At 40.3% G+C, this 6,000-nt stretch overlaps 1 protein-coding gene across 1 annotated transcript in view; it reads left to right on the top strand.

Annotated features, from left to right (window-relative positions):
* The first annotated feature begins 1,442 nt into the window (after positions 1-1,442).
* The window catches only part of LIMA1 (LIM domain and actin binding 1), an 80,113-nt gene continuing 75,555 nt past the window's right edge, over positions 1,443-6,000 (top strand). Inside the window, exon 1 of the mRNA XM_033116772.1 lies at positions 1,443-1,574. The gene's annotated coding sequence lies outside the window, so the exon portion shown is untranslated. The remainder of the gene's footprint in view (positions 1,575-6,000) is intronic.

Raw genomic sequence — 6,000 nt, 5'->3', positions numbered from 1 at the left:
TACAACAGACAACCTCAAGAATAGAGCTATTAGTAAAATGAAGTAAAAAAAGAAGTGATGAGTTTTGAGTATTTACTACCTGTTTTTAACATATTTAACTGTAAATTTATATAATTTGATTTTTAACAGTGGTTATGCTTAGCAACTGGCTCATAAAATCCCCGAAAAACTTAGCAATCAGCCTTGTAAACTGGTAAATGCCAACGGCGGTGTACTACTAGCTCTATTTTCAAAAGGGCACAAGCAGGTCTTTGGGAGAGCAAGTTGCCTAGTTGGTAAGTGACTCAGTCAAGATTCAAATCTAAGTCCAAAACTCTGACCCAGGTTAGGCTTCTTATGAATAAGGTCCTTTATTGGCTTTTTTTTTTTTTTTAAATTGTGGAGGGGTCATACGTTGAGGGAACTCCACATGCAGGGAATGCATTTTCGGGAGTACTATCCTATACTGATGTTGCATACTCTTTCACATTCCCACGCTGTCTGCCACTTTTGCTAGAATCTTGATGCCTATCCAGAAATCAGTCTAGGCTGGATATTTGAAGGAAGAAGGCAACAACTGAGTGGTCTATCCATCACCTGCTGTTGGAAATTTTTCTTTAAAAATTACCTTGGGGCAGCCGGATGCCTCCGTTGGTTAGATCGCCGGCTCTGAATAACAGGGTTGCCGGTTGGATTCCCACCTGGGCCAGTGAGCTGCGCCCTCCACAACTAGATTTAAGGACAACGACTTGAACTTGTGGTGTGAAACCTTACTACACTTGGGGTGCAGGAAAAGGAAAGGACACTATCAAAGGGCACTCATGCAGCAGCAGGGAATTTGGGGGGCAGGATGACCAAGTGCTAGGTCTCTTCAAGTCCTCTAAACCTTTCGGCAGAGCTCCTGTTCTAAGTGTAGGCATAACAACGGTTACAGCTGCTGTAACTTGGACATTTGCCATTGTCCACCCCCTTCATTTATGTGAAGAAACTCTCGTGAGGTGAAAAGACTTGATAAACGTCAAGCAGTCGAGCCAAGATTAATGTATAGCTCTTTCTACTACACAACACGGCCTCCTCTAGAACACTCTCCTTGCACAGAACTTACCCCGAAAGCACCAGCAACCTGGTAGGGGACTGGCCTACAGTGGAGCCTAGGACAAACCGCCCAGTCGCGCCTGAGTCACACTGCGGTCAGTCAGAGACTTAAGGCTAAAGTATAGCAGCACAAACCTAGGGCAGTTAAGATGCGTGCATTCTTCAATGGGCAGCGTGGAGAGTTTGAAGCGGCCCTGGGAAGCGCAGCCACGCCCCTCACACCGCCGAGGCCGCTTGCCGCGAAGCAACGCGAGCACCCGCGAGGGCAGGGCACGCAGCCGGCGGCGCGCACGGTCGCCCGGAGGCCGCACGGGAGGCGGGCTGGCGTGCGCGCCCCCGCGGCGGTGGGCGGGGTACAGGGCGGGGCTCTGAGCCTGAGCGGGGCGGGGCCGCCGGAGCTGTAGGTGCTGTAGCTAGGTCCCGACAGGTGCGCGAGGCAGAGCACCTGGGACCGGTGGCAGGGCTGGTAGCCGCGCATTGAAAAGACTGCTTTTAGTCAGGTAAGGCCCTTCTCTCTCCATATCCTCCACAATCGAAGAGTGCGCGGAGATCTCGGCTTCCCTCCACACCCTCTTTCTCCCGCGACTTCTGGGGCGGGGGCAGCACAAGGAGCGTGAACCCCTTCCCCTCGAAAGAGGGAATGGAGGAACTGCTGATCCTCTGCTCATTCCTCACTTCTGGGTCTGTTGTAGGGTTGGAAGTAATTATGTGGGGCTGAGCCTTTGCTGCCTGAAGGCAGGAACTGCCTTCTCTTAAATCGGGAATACTCCTTTCTAACTATATACTTTTTTTTGGTGTGGTGGAGGAATGGCAGTTTATTAAAATTCAAAATAATCTACCAGGGAAATGGTATTATGATATTCAACTGCTCTTTTCCTTCATTTTCAGCCTTCCCTCTTTGATTTTTCTCCCCTTCCATTCTGCCAATTGAACTCCGTTTTAAGACACTTATAATCCTTTTGAGGTATGTTGAGAATATAGCAGTCCTTGCAGCAGGATGTGTCATCCCGGAATCGCTATCGTGTATATATCGCTGGCACCTGTCACCAACATACGTAGGTGTTAATATAAGGTAACCGTACACCCCTGGCTACACCTACTAAGCTTGAAGTTGTAGGTGCTAGGAGGGAACCATCTGGTGCCCGTCCTGCCCTCTTACTGGTGCTTACAACAACGAGTTTAGTGATCTTGGTGAGAGATATTTGAACTACTATTGTCTTTCACCTAATTCCAGCTTTCAAAAGCCTGCCTTATCCAGATGGTTCTATCAACTTGACTTTTTAAGTTAGTCAAGATATTTAGGGAGTTATCAGCGTTTAAGACAATACCCCTTTAGAAGAGAGGTCTCTTTTGCATGAGGTATTCTTTCTTTTGCTCTTGATTTCAGTGGTTAAATGGAATACTTTTTTATCTGCATAGATACTAATACTATTCAGAAATGATAAATGTTATAGGAACTGTGAAATAACACTTTCTTCTGAGGTCTGATGTAGACACAAAAGAAGATGACCCTTAACAAACATTTCTAAGTTCTTGTGAAGTTATAGCCTGGATGGAGGCTGATCATGTTTTAAGTAGACCTTCAAGAAATTACAGAGTTATCAGGAGAGAAGGTTTAATTTAAAAAAAAGTGTGCATGCATATATATTTCCTTGTTTTTCATCAATAGAAAAATATATAGCATGGTAGTAGGTAATTACTTTAGGAATTTATTTCATTTTTTGGACAAAACATTTACTGAGTGCCTCTCATTTTGTCAGTCCTACTGTGGACTCAAAGTTCCAACCGTTCCTGCTTAAAAGAGCTTAAAGTCAAATGGATTAGGCAAATCAATAGATATAATTGACAATATAAGTGGGGTCAGTGAAGTAGTACTGATCAGCCCAGAGTGCTGTCGGAGCACAGAAGATTGTTTTTTTTAATGACCTCTTCCAGTTTTCCTGAAAACAAAGTAAACGACAACAATAGCAAAAACCTCTGACTCATAGTGTTCTCTTTGGTTCATGTATTAGGTTAGTGCAAAGGTAATTGCGGTTTTTGCAATTATTTTTAACCTTTTAAACCACTATTACTTTTGCACCAACCTAATATTTGTATCATTCGTATTTCTTACCTTGTGTTCTGTCGATGCTATGGCCTTTTGAAGATGGGATTAGGCCCTGTTGTTAATTCTGTGGCAGTTCAGTAAGTAATTGGTAAAGCTGTGTTCACTGTTCTGTATTGGGCCTAGAAGTGCTGTTACCAGGTAGCCCCTGACCTGTAGAGCTACTGGGAAGAGAACAGTGTATTGGCAACATTAGCAGAGGAGTGCCATTTTGTAAAAATTGCTCCACCGTGTAACGTTGTTTAACTTGGTTCCTTCAAACTTTGTTCCAGACTCTGGTTAAAGGTGGGCCAAGTGTCAACCTTCTAATAATTCTAAGAAGCGAAAACTTCAGAAGTAAAAACAATTCTATTAGCAGCACATCTTGGTAACTTTGTCTTGCTAAAGTGCCCTCAAAATATCTTTTTCTTTCTTTTTTTTCTTTGGAGGCAGGGACAGGGTGGGTAAATCGGTGGAGGAAGATGAAAAGTGAAGATTCTTTGTAGAGTTTTGATGATCTGAAGTCTAGAGTAGTCTTGAGTGCTTTTCATACAACTGCAGGCTTTTATTTATTGCCTACTGTGTACCAGTGGTCTAGTATACACAGGATGAACATGACATGGTCTGTTCTATATGATTATGTTTTTCATTTTTTAAATAGAGATTGTGAGTTAATACAGATGATGGTTGTTTCGTTTGGTAATTTGAGCTATGGTACTTATTGAACACGTTTTTTGACGTTGCTTACTTCCTTTCTTTCTGTTTACACTCTAGGAAAGTGGTCTCTGCCAGGAATTTTTGGAAAGGCAGTAGGTATATGTGCATGTAATTTGGGTACCTACAGTGATTATGTTGTTTTCTTATGATGTTTTCAAGTACAACAGTTCTTCAAAGACAAAAAAAAAAGTTCTTCAAAGATACACAGACAAAAAAGAATGTTGAGAGGGTGGGAAATCAATAGACATGTTTGCTGTAAAAGGCCACCTAACTAGAAATAGGGAGAATTGGCAATTATTTATGTAGACAGCAAAACTAGTTTTCAGACATTCTTAATTCCATACACTCAGAAATAGACGACTTTCATTTAGATTGGTATTGTATGTACTCTTTCTGCAGATAGAAAAATGTGTAACTTGGTTCTTAAGTCAGGAATTTCCGTAAGAAAAGACTTGGTTGTTTTTTTAAGGTTGCTGTGGTCTTTTACTGTATGTTTTTTGATAGGAAGTTAAAGTACTTTATTTTGAATTGTGTACAGTAATCTCCAGGTGATGTTAAATTACTTAACACAGACTCTCAAGGTTCTTTAGTAACAATGAGTGGTTGTAAAATGAGTAGTTTCTACTTAATGATTGTGGAATTGAGATCTATGGTAAATGGTACTCTTGGTTGGACCATACTGATATGTTTATTCTGTGGCTGGATGCAAAGTCCTTGAGACTCAGTCAAATTATTGTGCTAATGCAAACCTCTTTTCATTAAAAGGACAAAGTTTGACCCAACAAGCAATTCATTATTCAGCATGTCAAATGATTTCTTTATACTTGAAAACGTTTCTAGAGTCTTCACATGTACAGTCATAAGAAGTTAACATGATACCATGGAAATTTACATTCTTTTTGTTTTCTTTCAAGGGATTTCTTAACAATGCTACTCTGAAATTAAGAACTTTCATATTTAGAAAAAAAAAGATGCATCTTTTTTTTTTTTTACTTCTGATAACAAATGTGAAGCTAATTTTTTCACCCTTATTTATCCTATAAGAGAGCTTACTATTTGGAAAACCTTACAGTCCCTCAAACATGTTTTTTCTTGCACTCCAAAGTATTGCCAATTTTTGTTTCATTACCCATAGATCAGTAATCCTGATATGCTTTTACTTGGTTTTAGATTTCCACAATCTTTTTTTTTTCTTCCATAAACTGAAATTCAAGCAAATGGCCCAGGACTTCTTTTCCTCATAGTCAGTTTTACTAAACAGGCAACATGTGCTCAGATTTGGCTTCCTCCAGCATTAGAGGAAATCTGTCTGTCCATGCATAGTATCCAGTGATTTCCCTCTGATGGCCCTGCCACTGCCCTCCTCCTACCACTTGGCAACATTTGACCAAGTGGACAACTTTTCCAGTTCTTCCTGTCATTTGGCTTTCTTGACGTGACTCTACCTGGTTCTCCATCTTCTAATAGAACGACTTTCTCCCGTGCTTCTTCACTAACTCACAGTCTTTTTGCCCCCTTGAATGTGGGGTTTGCCATGGCTCTGTCCAGCATCTTATTCTCATTATGCTTTCTCCTGGTGCAATTTGATCTATTTCCATGACTTCAACACCTTCATGTGAATGACTTGCAAATTTATCTTTTTAAAAGACTTTTTTCATATTATATATCTACAATTCTTGTTTTATTTCCATTTATACAAACATACATACACATTTAGATAAAAAGAAGTGTATATACTTATTATAGAAAGCCTGGGGAAAAATTAATTGTAAAGAAGATAAAATATTCCATAAGCTGTTCTAGAGAAAACTACCATTTGGGATATTTCCTTTCAATCTTCTCTTTTTCTTTGATACACACACACACACACACACACACACACGAACACACAGTTAATTGGGCTCATACTATTATAGTAGATATAGTTTTGTATCTGCTATTTTTACTTTACGTTATGTCATAATTTCTCGTGGCATCAAAATCATTTAAAAATAATTTATGCACTTGGGTGTTTTGTAACATTAAGTGAAAAAAATTGAGAATAAATTTATGTATAAAATCTTTGTACAAATCACTCATTATTTCCTTAGGGTAGATTCCTGGAAGTTGAATTCCTAGGTCAAAGG

This window comes from Rhinolophus ferrumequinum, chromosome 10, assembly GCF_004115265.2.
Source record: "Rhinolophus ferrumequinum isolate MPI-CBG mRhiFer1 chromosome 10, mRhiFer1_v1.p, whole genome shotgun sequence".
NCBI classification, from domain to species: domain Eukaryota; kingdom Metazoa; phylum Chordata; class Mammalia; order Chiroptera; family Rhinolophidae; genus Rhinolophus; species Rhinolophus ferrumequinum.
Note: the sequence above shows the minus strand (reverse complement) of the source record. Positions and strands in the feature narration are given on the sequence as shown.